The sequence below is a fragment of the Coregonus clupeaformis genome, chromosome 13 (genome assembly GCF_020615455.1).
Source record: "Coregonus clupeaformis isolate EN_2021a chromosome 13, ASM2061545v1, whole genome shotgun sequence".
NCBI classification, from domain to species: Eukaryota; Metazoa; Chordata; class Actinopteri; order Salmoniformes; family Salmonidae; genus Coregonus; species Coregonus clupeaformis.
In genome coordinates, this window is record NC_059204.1 from 24,468,616 (window position 1) to 24,484,219 (window position 15,604).

Below are 15,604 nucleotides of genomic sequence, written 5' to 3' on the forward strand. Positions count from 1 at the left end.
CAGAGCAATCCTCCCACGCCTTCATTAAACAACTAGCTACTGCTCCCAGGGCACAAACATCAGCCAGTCTACCATGTTCACAGACACACACACACACACAAGCACAAACACACAAGCAGTCATGCGCGTGCAGACACACACCCACTCACACACTCACATACTCACCCATCCCACCCCTCCCCAGCTCAGAGGTGAACATTAGCTCATCTGTCACTCAGAATGTTAAATGGGATCCTTTGCCTTATTTAAACACACACTGCTTTTTTACTCATTTATCAACAACCATTAAGGTAGCTATGACATGCCATCGGACAAGACTCATTCGTAGCATTTCTAAGCCTGGGGAGATTTTCTTCAGTGTTACTTGAGGTAGGCTGATACCATTGGCTTTGCCTGACACTAGGGGTGTGAACGTTTAACCCTTTACACTTGTGGGAATTGGCCTATATGGATAGGGCTAAATTGAAATGTTTCTAACAGAAGAAATATGAAATGCATAACCATGGCAGCAATTAAAAGGGAACAATTAGGAGATTATGGGAAAATTATTAGACCAAAGGTGAGGACACAACAGTTCACCGGACACAAGACTGAATCCAAACATTACACTGTTGATTTTATGTGTATTTTACATTTACTGTACTTTTCACCACATTTGTTGATAACGAAATCTGAAAATAGTCTGGATACATTCAGTAACATGATAAGAATTTCCTGGAAAATGTGTTGTAGGTGCAACATAAGACAAAGAAATGACAAGGGTTTGAGTGAGAGGACTAACTTGTGCCTCCAAGTGTACACATTTCCTAAGTAATTTCAATGCACTTTAATGACTCAAAGAAGAGTCAAATACAAGTTTTAAATTTGTTTTATGAGTAGTGCGTGACCCTAGTGTGACAACACATACATTCTAAGTGATTTCAATGGGTCTTTCTCCATTTTGATTGTTTTATACTGTTCAATTCAACTTCAACCAAAAATACTTTTCAGCATTTTCAGCATTTTCATCTATTTCTGCATTTTGTGCACTCATTTGAGATCATTTCCACACTGCCACATAGGGCTGCATGATATGGGCAAACAATCTAGGCCTTACTTTCAACCAAATTTTGCAATTGCGATTTGACTTGCGATTTAGAGCAAAACACTTGGGTGAACCTTTGGAATCATGGAAATTGAATGATTATTCTAATCTATAGTTAGAATATAATAGTGGGCACTTTGAATCCAGTGTTGTTTGACATGACAATGAATGAAAATGCCAGGGAGGAGTTATTGTGACAGGGTAGGAACCAAAGTGTTGATAAGTGTTTCCTAGGGGACACTATAATCTTTGGCTACATTGAATGTTTTCTCTTAGCTACTTCATGTAGCTAACATATTTATGCTTCACATATTCCTCTTTGATTTAGAAGATACAGTACTTTGTTGCACAAACAACATGCGGATTTAGGTCTACACCATCACTGATATTATCAGGCTGTATAGCCACACTGGACAAGAATAGAAACGCAACACGTAAAGTGTTGGTCCCAGAAATGTTCCATACGCACAAAAAGGTTATTTCTCTCAAATGTTGTGCATAAATTTGTTTACATCCCTGTTAGTGAGCATTTCTCCTTTGCCAAGATCCACCTGACAGGTGTGGCATATCAAGAAGCTGATCAAACAGCATGATCATTACACAGGTGCACCTTGTGCTGGGGACAATAAAAATGTGCAGTTTTGTCACACAACAAAATGCCACAGATTTCTCAAGTTTTGAGGGAGCATGCAATTGGCATGCTGACTGCAGGAATGTCCACCAGAGCTGTTGCCAGAGAATTTAATGTTAATTTCTCTACCATAAGCTGCCTCCAACATCGTTTTAGAGAATTTAGCAGTACGTCAAACCGGCCTCACAACCGCAGACCACGTGTAACCACGCCAGCCCAGAACTTCCACATCCGGCTTCTTCACCTGTGCTGAAGAGTATTTCTGTCTGTAATAAAGCCCTTTTGTGGGGAAAAATGCATTCTGATTTGCTGGGCCTGGCTCCCCAGTGGGTGGGTCTGGCTGCCAAGGGGGTGGGCTTATGCCCTCCCAGGCCCACCCATGGCTGCACCCAGTGTTGCCAACTTAGCAACTTTGTCGCTATATTTAGCGAGTTTTCAGACCCCTCTAGCGACACATTTTCAAAAAAGTGACTAGCAACAAATCTAGCGACTTTTTCTGGTGTTATTGGAGACTTTTGGAGACTCTGACGTGAAAGCACGTATCGTTCTTACTCTTCTCAACGAGCAGCGGGTGCTTTGTTATCCCCGTCCCAAAGCACTCACAGGCGGCCCAGTCCTCGCGCAGCAGTCCCTCCCAGCTGCAGTCAGAGCAGGAGATGTTCACCCCTCCGCATCCAGACTGCAAATGAATCGCGCATGCGGGAAGCCGCCGCTGGCTGATCCCGCCCTGGCTTACATTCAGGGTGGGATGTAAATGTAAGTGTTTTTTACTCACTTTTTGTCTCTCCCACGACGTTATTCCTCTCTCCTACAGCATCCATCACAATTACATGCACATGGCCAACTATGCAAATTAGGTGATGACGTCATTTAGCGACTTCTAGCAACTTCTAGGACAGCCAATAGCTACTTTCCTTACTGAGGAGTTGGCAACACTGGCTGCACCCCTGCCCAGTCATGTGAAATCCATAGATTAGGGCCTAATTTTATTTCAATTGACTGATTTCCTTATATGTACTGAAACTGTAATTGTTGCATGTTTGCTCTGACTCAGTACATTTATTAGCTAGCTAGCTAGCCAGCTAACTAGTGATTAGCATTAGCGGCTAACACGATTTAGGTCCAACTTGCTAAGAAAAGACAAACTAGCCGTTTGCAGATGTAAGAAACACAAACTAATAGGGTCATTATAGAACGCTAGTGGATTTATATTAAGAAGCAAAGTGAAAACAGCATCATTGTCATCAACATTGTTGCATGTGCTGCGTTGACCATGGAGACTGAATGCATGTGTCTCGTGGTCGAAGAACAACAAATGTGCTCCTTGAGTGAAAGAGGGCGGGGCTAGGTCTGTGTGGAAAGCGGCATGGAGAGAGAGAAACCGGAGAGATATGACTCAAGTAGCGGAGTAAACTAAAAAATTGTACTTTACATACGCCGTACCAAACATTCAAATACTGTTATAGAAGGTACAGTAAAAACCCAAACCGGTCCGTGCATCAATACCGGTATATCGTAAAATATGGTATACCGCCCAGCCCTAACTATAAGCTGATTTTTTAAAGCTCTCCTAGCTGTGCCTTTGAGGAACTAGAGCAAGCACACTTGTAGTTGTTTTGTTTGGAACACAAATCTGCATCCCTGCCATCACACAATTACTGTTGTTGTTTACGCAATCCAAACACGGTCCATTATAAATGGGAATCTGGGTCAGGTGGGCATCATTTGAAAGCTTGTTCTATTGCCAACATGATTAGCTAAGTTATAAAATACAATATGGCAGTGTTAGGCATTCACAATGCAATTTAGAGAACAATATCATCATTTTGGTGCGCATGAGTGCCAGGGTCGGATTAAGAAATCATAACCCAGGGTATGGCACCATGTCATCTTGTAACTACATCAAACATAGTGATCATAAACGCTGACACTGTATATGACATGAGTTTTATGATATGGAAATGTGAAGTGCACATGGACTCACAGGTGTTTGGCTTGCTTGTATGACATCAAAGTAGTATTTATTATAATCCTCAACGTCTCATCTTTCAAAATACATTGAGTCATCTTAATTTACAGCATTTCCCTCTCAGACAACAAAACATTTGCAAAAGTTGCCCAATTAGTGGGAGGGATGGGGGCAACTTCTTGTCGTGCGCGGTGCTCAAGTTCAGAACGGCTGTCAGTCAAAACCCATACAGAGCTGTGAAGCACAGAGCCTGAGGTCTGACGTCATGTATAGCATGTTACTGTACAGCCACTGCATTCCAATGTAGGTGTTCATCAGTGGCCAAATCTGCTATTTTCAACCCGTATACGGATTGAAGTTGATATGCAGCCATTGTCAATGGCCTACTTGAGTTGCGAGGTAATTTGCTAAATGAAGGACTGCAAGCGCCATTTGAGCCGCGACTCGCGCTGCTGAAACAGAAGCGTCTTTCTCATCAATATCACAGTTCACCGTTTACTCTAATTTCTACAGGTTGTTATTTTCTTTATAATGGGAGTTGAGACTTACAGTTAACAGCATTAGAAAGAAACAATTATTCCCTTTTAACCAATAAATACCTGCATTTGGTGCATGTTTTATTTTGCTCTGTGTTTGATTTCTGAGCTTAAACATGAGATGTTAAACTTGAAACAAAGTAGGCCCCTAGAATAATGAATTTTGTTGCATATTTCAGTCTGCAACCTGCCTAGGTTTAGGGGGGGTTGTAACCTATTCTAAATGGCACACTATAGCACCCCCATACTTAACTGGCGGACTGCGAACCGGATCCGGACCCAGAACGGGTCAATACGGACCGCGGGTCCCGGAAAGAAAATAAAAAAGGCACTGGTATCTTATAAACACACATAAGACATGGAAGAATGCATAGAATTGCAGGAATTTTGTTTTAAAACAGAAAAAAACTAATCTGCCCCATGCAAAATGTGTAGGATTGCGGGAAATTAGCTTTAAAACGGCAACATTTTCTCTCCGCCAATAAGAGGGGTGTGAACAGTTTGGGGTCGCATGGATTGCGAGGTGTTGGTTTGTTACTATGCCGATAAATTATATTATCCATCCGGCTTTTGCCACCTACGAAATTTGTGTGACCGGACCTTCTCAAATAGTACTTAAGAACCCCTGTATAGCAGTTCACAAAAAAAACCTAAAATAGACGAGACGCATCTATTCCAAAACTGCAGCTTGTGGTTAGAACACATATTTACCCACTTCAACCAGTCCATTTTAAATGTGTGATAAAGCGGTCATGATTTGGCAGGGAATGTAGCTTGTCTACACTTTTGTTTGTTTATCAGTTAGATACGTTTTTATAGGCTGTAAATCCTGTAGGCCTAATGGTAGCTTGGGTGCGCAGCACGCGTCTGTAGAGGGAGCGGTTGGATCGAAATTGAGTGAGAGACATGTAACGGAGGGAAAATAATGTAGGGAGAAGAACTGTGATCACTTGACTAGGTTTCTTTTTTGTTGTGAGTCGATAATACACATAACAAATCGAAGGAACACTAGAGTCAACACGAATTAACATTTGTCTTAGGGACAAAATTTCACCTGCCACAAAGCAGATTCCAGATGCCTAAGCCTACTCTATGACTGCGGTAGAACTTTATTGTCCCCTAGCGGTCATACCACGCAATAGGATTTCACGTGGAATTTTATGCAATTGTCTTATGGTTTTATCGGAAAACTTACTTAAACACTAAGAACATCTTTCTATTTGTCACATCCCTACCTGACACTGTCACACCAATGTCACTGTGGGTCACGACAGCTCATGATATCTGCACCCACCAACGCACACACGCAAACACACATACAGTGCCTTCATAAAGTATTCATACACCTTGACTTATTCCACATTTTGTAGTGTTAAAGCCTGAATTAAAAATTGATTAAATGTATTCTTTTTCTCACCCATCTACACACAATATCCCATAATGACAAAGTGAAAACATGTATTTATCAATTTTAGAAAATGTATTGAAAATTTAATACAGAAATATCTCATTTACATAAGTATTTACACCCCTGAGTCATTACATGTTAGTATCACCTTTGGCAGCGATTACAGCTGTGAGTATTTCTGGGTATGTCTCTAAGAGCTTTGCACACCTGGAATGTACAATATTTGCACATTATTCTTATAAAAATTCATCAAGCTCTGTCAAGTTGGTTGTTGATCATTGCTAGACAGCCAGTTTCAAGTCTTGCCATATATTTTCAAGCTGATTTAAGTCAAAACGGTAACTAGGCCTCTCAGGAACATTCAATGTCGTCTTGGTAAGCAACTCCATTGTATATTTGGCCTTGTGTTTTAGGTTTAAAAAAACTCTCTAGTCCTTGCCTATGACAAGCATACCCATAACATGATGCAGCCATCACCATGCTTGAATACATGAAGAGTGGTACTCAGTGATGTGTTGTGTTGGATTAGCCTCAAACATAATGCTTTGTATTCAGGACATAAAGCTAATTTCTTTGCATTTTTTTTTGCAGTTTTACTTTAGTGCCTTATTGCAAACAGGATGCATGTTTTGGAATATTTGTATTCTGTACAGGCTTTCTTCTTTTCACTCTGTCATTTAGGTTAGCATTGTGGAGTAACTACAATGTTGTTGATCCATCCTCAGTTTTCTCCTATCACAGCCATTAATAAACTCTGTGACTGTTTTAAAGTCACCATTGGCCTCATGGTGACATCTCTGAGCGTTTTCCTTCCTCTTTGGCAACTGAGATAGGAAGGACATCTGTATCTTTGTAGTGACTGGGTGTATTGATACACCATCTAAAGTGTAATTCATAACTTCACCATGCTCAAAGGGATATTCAATGTCTGCTTTTTTTTTTTTAACCATCTACCAATAGTTGACCTTCTTTGCGAGGCGGTCTTTGTGGTTGAATCTGTGTTTGAAATTCATTGCTCGACTGAGGGACCTTACAGATAATTGTATGTGTGGGGTACAGAGAGGAGGTTGTCATTCAGAAATAATGTTAAACACTATTATTGCACACAGAGTGAGTCCATGCAATGTATTATGTGACTTGTTAAGCAAATTTTTACTCCTGAATTTATTTAGACTTGCCATAACAAAGGGGTTGAATACTTATTGAGTCAAGACATTTCAGCTTTTCATTTTTGAATGAATTTGTAAAAATGTCTAAAAACATAATTCCACTTTGACATTATGTGGTATTGTGTGTATGCCAGTGACACAAAATCTCAATTTAATACATTTAAAATTCCGGCTGTAACACAACAAAATGTGGAAAAAGTCAATGGGGTGTGAATACTTTCTGACGGCACTGTAATTCTTCATTCTTCATTAAGCTGCATTCAGTCATGTGTGGGTTCTTTAATCTTCCCCTGCATTAGTCATGGTCCTCAGTTAGCAGTAGTGGCAACAGCAACAGGCTCCTCTTGTACCTCAGTTTGATCTCTGCTAACGTGATAATTTATTTTCCCAAAGCACTAACCGATACATCGTCAAACCTATTGATTCCACTCAGAGATTGGATAGCTAGCTATATGTTAGCATCCCTTCGCTAGTTTAGCCTATGTCTCACCCCATGTTTCATGCAGTGTGTAGGCAAGCATATATAAATATATATATATAGAGACAAGAGTGATACCGGTGGATGCAGCAGCGCGGTTACTACGCCATGTGGTTGAATACATACTGAATAGCATTAGACATTGCCTGGCATCCTGCTTTAAAAGCAGAGAGAGGAGGTTGACCTGGTGCTAAACCTTCAGCAGAAGTGCTAAGCCTCTGCATGCTAATGGTGACCTACTGTGCTGCTGCTGCACAGACCTGTTGTGTAGCCTCAGAGACACAGTCATCAACATGAAGCCTGCTGCTTTTCCACTTTCCCCTACGCTTGGCCTAGCCAAAAACACAAAATAAGACAATTCCTCTCCAGAAAAAAAAACATGAAGCTTATCACTGATGTGAATGAGCAACATCAGCAGGTGAGAACCGAGGAACATGGCCTTATTCTCTTGTGGGGTGAATGTGTGTCAGATGTGTTCATGGGGCCTGTGAGGGTTGAGGGGGTGAGGTTCCCTAGGAAAAGCCAGTAAGTGGAACAGTCTAAACCTTTTTGGTGTGTATGTAGGTCAGGCCTGGTCTCCTCATAACCACCAAGGTCAACGCTGCTGAATGGAACGGCAAGTGGCTTACAAAGAGAGAGACAAGAGAGCGAGAGGGAAAGAGAGGGAGAGAGAGATGGTCTCTCTCTCTCTCTCTCTCTCTCTCTCTCTCTCTCTCTCTCTCTCTCTCTCGCTCTCTCTCTTTGCCGAGTCGTTCCACCTAAATGATTGCACCCAAATTGGCCATTTCAATTTATTAGATTTGTATGATATTAAATAAATATAGTACCCAACATCTAATTTGAACCAAATCTCTTCTTAACAATGATTAAGATGTAAGGAATCCAAATAAAATGGTCAATTTTTTTCCAGAGAAATTCAACATTGAAGTCGCTTGCATTTTCTCCCATAAATTAATGTGAAAGTACCTGGTTTTGCCCACTAGATGCACTGTTCCCTCTATTTGGGTAGAAAACTAATATACCTTTTGCTCATGATGAAAACAAATTGTGTGTTCATCCTCACAATTCAAGCAAGTCCTACATGAAAGCAAATCAGTTTGTTCTTCTCCTAGCAACCTAATGCTTCAACCCCTCTCCTTGAATAGTTCAACAAGTGGCAGCTCTCTAATTTCTCTGAACAGGGGAAAGAAAACATCACCAAATTCACAAAAAATACATTACGGAATATGAATAAACAATACTCCAAGCTGCAGCTTCATACTACTTGTCAAACATAGAGAACTGATAATGTATACTGCTGCAATGCTTATCTTATCTGTTTCTAACTACAAAAACCATCTCAGAACAATCTGAGACGGTGGGTGTCATGGCTTGCTGAAATGAAATGGAACGACCCAGCCAGGTCTGTTCCAGCTCTATACATGTAAACACAGTTACACAAGGACTGTTAGGCTGCTACAGCTCTCTTGTGCTAGCTAACAACCACAGGTGTGTGTGTGTGTGTGTGTGCGTGCGTGCGCATGCACATGCCTGTGTGTGTGTATGTGTATACAAAGCATGTTACACAAGCTGTACATTGGCATCAGTTTGTTAGCTACTCTAGCGCTAGCCCCATTCTCTGACATGTAAATACAGTTACACAAGCTGCTGTGTGTTTGTGCAGCGCTAATGCTAAACCTTGACAGGAAACAAGGTTATACAAGCTAAGGGTTACTCATGGGCTGCTAACCCTACATGTAAACACTTCTCTTAAAATGTATTTCTGTCTGTCTGAAAAAGACCTAGGTTACATTCTGAAAATATCCCTGTATGTTACACAAATCTGTTTAACTCAAGTATTACCTTAGAAAATACAGATGTTCCGCCAACTCTGTTTTTGTTTTGAACTCTTCATAAAGCTTCCTTTGTTCCATAAAAAGCACTTGACTTCTAAATAAAAATCCAACCCTTGATCCAAAGTCCTATAACCTCAAACCATCGCCTGCATATGTGGAGGTAAAGAAAAGGGAAGAGGAGAAAGAGAGGGAGGCAGAGAGAGAGAGAGAGAGAGAGACAAGAAATACTGAGAGTGAGAGATTGCTGCCTAATGTATTTTTACACACTTCATGGAAATCATGGCGTTTCAATGGGATGTGTTCATGTGGCGTTAACACAGCGATAAGGTGAATCCATTCACTAGGCTCAACATATATTAAATACATCAGAGGGGAGAAAATACTATAAATGACGATTAAAAATACTCTGAAAAGCAGTCAGCTCTATTAAAGAAAGACGGAGTATGGCAGGAGCAGGTACATTTTTATGAGTGGGACAGCTGCTGCTGCTGTAGCCGAGAAGAGGACTGATTCAAGGCAACTGCAATAACATGAATCCCCCCAGCCAGCTCATTGAGGACATGAATCACTTTAGTCACAGACTGACCTTCAAACTGACACATCCTGGGATCGGTGATCGAGAGTCGAGACGATGACTAATCCTGCCTGACCTGCCATTGGCTGCCATTACAATGAAGCATGCAGGGCCCTGGGCTCAGGGGGGACTAGTGGGGCTGCTGTTTGTTTGCTCCAGCTCAGATCATGACAGGAGTCAACCGAGGGGTAGAGAGTAGGGGAAGCCATGTATCTGCCTGGCTCTGACACATTGACCTCCAACCTGTTTGACCTTGGACTGGCATGATTAGCCAATAGGACAACAACCCCCCGCAGCTGCATGCTCTGCTTGCATGCTACAGTCAGTCACCCCCTGCCCCCTCTTAGTCACATAAGGACTGTTAATGTTGGGAGGGGGTGGTTGGGGTGAGGTTCGGTGAAGGATGTCACATGATTAGATCTCCTTCTGGAGAGTTACTTAAAAAGCCTCCTCAGAAATCAGGTCAAGGTCTTAATGCCAGAGGAAGAAAAAGAGAGAGAGGGGGGAGGGGAGAGAGAAAGAGTGGGAGAAAGAGAGGGGGGAGAGAGAGAAGAGGAGGAGCGCTACAGTACACTACTCCTCTGCATTCACAGAGCCTGAAGAGGGAAGGAAGGAAGATCACTAATACACAGGCAGCAGTGGTTCTATTAACAATATTAATCTCTCTGCTTAGTGGACACTTTTATTCAAAGTCACTTCCATGGTTATCAGTCTCACACATCTTTTTTTAATTTCTATGGCTGCTGGATATTTACTGGCCAAATCCAGGTTAATTGCCTTTACTCAAGGGCAGAGCAGAACAGCAGAGTATGAGCCAGCAATCTTCTAGTCACCAATCCATTCTCCTTAAGTAATAGGTCATAGTGCTGCCTACAGACATCTTCCCTCCTCTCTCAAATGGCCTCTCTTTCTCTCACGCTACACAAGGCATGCAGGCAGACAGGCAGACAGCAGTCCTTGATTGGGCATCTCATAACAACCTCCTGAGAAAGGCTTGGCCCTGGGTGTGTACCACAGCTCTCTCCCTGTCTGTTTACCAAGGCAGCCCCCTCACCAGGATGCCCACAATGACATTAGTATTTTAACATTAGTATCACTACTTTACTAATGATAGTTATTTTTGGCCACCCATGAGAGTGGTTAATCTGTTCTGTTGTACTGTTATCACATATTAAGGTTAAACACTTTTGTAGCTTTAACCCCCCCTAGAGTCAATTGACGCACCGGTGCGTACATCTAAGTAACATAATAAAAAAATCCCCATCAAAATCCGTCAGTTTAAGCTAGAGATATCCGTTTTTTTTTGCATTGGATGCGTCTCAATCCACCGCATCCACCGATGTAGTTTTGTGCCTACCCATAAAAATTGTTTAATATGTGTAAAAAAAATATACAGTATATATTTCCTGAGCTTTCTTATATCTCCTAGATATAGGACAAACACTTCAAAACCTTGTTTCTTATTATTTATTTTTTGACTGTCTTTTTTGCCATTTATGAATGTGTTATTCAATGCGTTTCTCTGGTCTACAGTAGAAAAGGTCAAATTCAATATTTTATCAAATAATGTTTTAACATATTTTTTTTTTATACCTAAAGGGGTCCTAAAATTCCAAATCAAATAGCTAAATTATCCATAGTATGACCATCTTAAAACAATTCCATACTGTATGTTAGCTTAGAACCCCCCCGCGCCCCCAACGGCTTAGACTTTTAAGAATGAATGAGTCTTACACAAGTATATGAGATCTAAAAGAGCCTATGCATATCCCAATGTTGGCATAGTTACCATTTGTTTCAATATGTACGTAATAATGTCATTCATTTTATATGAAATATGTAATGTGCAAAAATATTCAAGGAACATTTTAATTTGCAGTGTACAAACTTAACATGATGAACAGGACAGGTGGCCAAAATAACTATCTGAAAGCCACGTCCCTAATAGGCCATGCCTCCTGAAAATAACCTATGGATTACATTAAATAACACCCAGCTGCTGGGTCAACCCAGCATGAAAGTGAATAAAAACCCAACTGATGGTTAAATTAACCCATGTTTAGGTAATCCAAATAACCCAACATGTTGGGTTATTCACGCAACCCAACTGGCTGGCTCAAAATAACCCAGCGTGTGTTCTGTCCAATATTTACCAAGCGCTAGGTTACCAAATAACCAAATTGGGTTGTTTTTAACCTAGCATTTTTTTTGTGCACTCTCCACAGCACAGCCACCCACACAAAGGTTCCCTGTTGCCCGGCAACAGCTTGCCTCATCACTAAAATCCCTAAATCTCCCAAAAGTTATACAATTACAGTTGGTGGTGTGGAGGTGTTGCGGTTATTGTTTCCACAGCACTAAAATGATAAAGGATGTGTGTCTAAAACAAGCAGTGAGTGAGTGAGTGACTGAGTGACTGACTGGGGAAATCCCAGCTAGCAGCTCCTACTACCACAAACAGACACACAGTCACTGTGATGTCATCAGGATCCTACTCCATTTGAATTTGGCCCTAGCTCTGTTTTTCCTCTCCCTCGGAAATCCATATGACTCAGATTTCAGTCTGCCCATTGATTAAGACAACAGGGTGTGAGTCTGTGTACGTGTGAGCGTGTGTTTACATGAACGATAATCAAAATAATGACCGCCGCACTGTGCACTATGAACTCTCTGGTCGGTGCGCTTGGTCTTGGAGTATCACAGCTACCTACTCTAAGGACAACGTTTTACACCATTTACATTTTCCCGAACGCACCCCTTCTTCAGGTAAATAAATCTCTCAGTCACAATCCCACAGCACCTACTGTATAGCATATGCACCCCTCCTCCCCCCTTCCCTCTCCTGTCTTCCTGTGCAATATATCCATCATTCATTCATAAATTCTGAAAACTCCTCTTTAGCTAATAAGCTTTTAAAAGAGAAAGATATAATTAAGTTGCCAGGACCTCTCTGCCCCCTCCTTGTCCAGGGGCTGGGCTGGGCGCCGGGGGGACGTGTGCTGCTCTGCGCTACTCTACATGGTGTCAGGGAGTCACATATACCCATGTTTAAAGCAGAGGTGAGCTGGGTAGGCAGGCAGGCAGCGTTACGTAAAGCCTCCCCCTGCACAGGCTTATTGCACCAGACGCTTTGTCCTTGCCTGGGCTGCTTCAAGGTTCCCAAAAGGACAGGCTGTTAAGAAGTTGGGAAGGACAGGGCCCCTGTAATATGCTGGCTGGGAGGGAGCGCTATGCTGAGACTGTGCCTGCCTTGGAATTTGAATTCTCCGACAGACAGGCTCATGCATCAATCCCTCAGCTTACAAAGACAAACCACTAACCTTCACCAGGCCGGGGACTCGTCAGGAATGAGTGGCATTTTCACTTAGCCTGGACGGCTTCTCTCTCCCCCAGATCTAAGCTCTGCTCTGCTCTCAGTCCCTCCACTTAACCTGGTTAAAATAAGACACAGTTAAGTAACACTCCCCTCAGTCCGCAAAAATCCTCTGGTGTTTCTGACAACCTAATCGGACATTGTGACTTGTTGTGTTAAACTTTAACCTCCTAGCTGTGCTCTTCGGGACTGACCCTGATGACCAGGACACAGACAAATACAGGTAGCCTAATGCATTAGTAGCTAACTAACTAGTAACTACACAAGACTAAATTGCTAACTAGAAGACTTTGGGAAAGTCATGATCAAATTATGTAATTATCAATTATCTTTCCTTTTTGAAGGCCATTTATTGTTCTCATGTTATTTGCATCCTCTTATTGTGATTTCAAACTGATTGTAAACACACCAGTAGCCTATTTGTTGTATCTACTTAGTAAAGCAATGTGAGTCATGTTTTGATGTATCGTAGCCTATAACTACTTCAGTTAGAAACACTGTATTCTACTGTATTCATGAGTGTATGTTCCTGTTTCATTTACAGGGCACCCACACACTACCATGCCAGCGGCATTGGCCTGATTGTGATAAAGAAAGGAAGAGAAGAGACCTTCTCCCTGCCCAACTGGCAGTGCTGCAGAAGCCACACACACAGTAGGAGAAGCCTTCTGCTGCACCTCCACAGCCTGAGGCCACCATCTCAACTTCAGGAGCAGGGAGGGAAAGTCAACTCTGTTCTGCTCCTCTGTTGTGTCCGCCCCAACCAACCCAAGGAGACAGTCAGGTCTACTCACATCACCCTGTAGGTTTGGGCTGCTTCAGACTACAACAAAACATGGCTTTTATATCTAAATATCATCAGCAGTAAGGAAAGACAGAACAATGGCAATGCACATTATGTTTGGCCTGTGTATGTAACAGTACAAAGTAACTGTGTTCTTCTCTCTCGTTGCCCCTGCTTCATTGATCGGCACAGTTAGGTTCCACAGCTGTTGTTTCTGAAATGGGGCGCAACGTTTTCGTGTGGGCGACATGCTTAATTTATCTGACCTGCATCTCTCCCCTCTCTCCGTGGATCACTTTGGGAGTAATTTCAGTATACATTTCAAGTATAAATATTTTACAGCAATCGCAAACAGTAAGAATCAATGTGTGTGGATAATTGAGCGGCCCTGTCAGTGCTCCAAGGCCAGGGTGCAGGAGGGTGAGGTGGGGAGGGGAGGGGAGGGGAGGGGAGTAAGGTGGGAGGGGGGATGGGGAGGTGAGGAGGGTGAGGAAGAGTTATCCAACAGATGAGCCAGGCAGCCAGGGCCAGTCAGTATCTCAGAGGGCTGCCTGCCTGCTCCAGCCTTCCTCCAACTTTCATCCCTCCATTTCGTCATTCCACCCTGCCTGCCTGCCTCCAGGAGCCACAGCAATAAAGACGCATTTAGCTGCTCCTGCCGTGTCATCAAAATGAGTCCCATTGACTTTAGTTCCATCCCTCCCTTCCACCCCGCTCCCGGATTGGAGTAGATTGCCTTGGAGAGTTGGTGTGATGGTGTGAAAGCATGACTGACATGACATTGTATTTTTACATCACTAAATCAACATCTAGGCCTATTGTTAGCAGGGGTTGGAACCGGTTCAGGGAACAGAACCAAAAACCGGAAAATAACGACATTTTTAGAGGAACAGAATCAGAACCAGAAGCGAAAGTGATCTATACTGTTCCGGAACAGAACCGTCATTTTAAAAGCATGGGAACCAGTTAGTAATGTTCTTTTATGTTCCGGACATTTTTTCAGTCCCACAAAAAACGCAAAAAAGCACCTATTTAAAGCCCTCACTCTGTCACTCAGAAATGTATTCCAGTGTATGCCTGCTAGCTGAAAATCTTTGCCTGTTAGTATGTAGGCTACCTGCCCCTCCCCCTCCGAAGCATAGGCTACTGTAGCCTACTGACGTTACAAGCATGATCCAGAAATTAGGGAGAGATTTTTTATTAGAGAATGGATTCACTTTTTCAATGCTAGTTAAGGATATTATAGTTATCATGTTTCACATTGGATTTATTAACTACAAAAAGGTAAGACGTGTTTTTAAATCTGGTGTCACTCTGCATACACAAGCTTGTTAGCTAGCTAGCTAGCTAGCTCTGGGCCAACGTTAAGCCAACTCTTGGAAGTTCAAAGACATCCAAAGTTCCTCCATAGAAGCCGCTCCTCCGTAGGTATAATTCTGAGGGCCTAATTCAGATAATGCATGTCATAACTAGATGCCCAGCGCTTCAAGCCAAGCCTCCTCCCCCAACCTCTCTCCCACCTGCAAAATTTCACTACACTTGTCTGTCCATCGGGCATGTAAACAACTATAGCTTGCCCACTCCATAGCAAGCTGCTCTATCCGCACTGATTGCTGAAGTAATTTCATGTTGAGCTAAATGTAAAAAATAAAATCAGAGGTTGAAGCTTTTACTGCAGTGGGCTAAATCAGGGCCACACAGAGTGTTTCTTGCTAGTCTGAAACAAATCTACTTTGAAACAAAAGTATACACCTCACACACAT

At 42.3% G+C, this 15,604-nt stretch overlaps 1 protein-coding gene across 2 annotated transcripts in view; it reads right to left on the reverse strand.

Moving 5' to 3' along the window:
* The window catches only part of LOC121579790 (nuclear receptor-interacting protein 1-like), a 55,176-nt gene that overhangs the window by 30,939 nt on the left and 8,633 nt on the right, over nt 1–15,604 (reverse strand). Inside the window, exon 2 of one of the 2 annotated variants that reach the window (XM_045224301.1) lies at nt 13,005–13,115. The exons of the other annotated variant lie outside the window; for it this stretch is intronic. The gene's annotated coding sequence lies outside the window, so the exon portion shown is untranslated. The remainder of the gene's footprint in view (nt 1–13,004; nt 13,116–15,604) is intronic. 2 annotated transcript variants of the gene reach the window in all.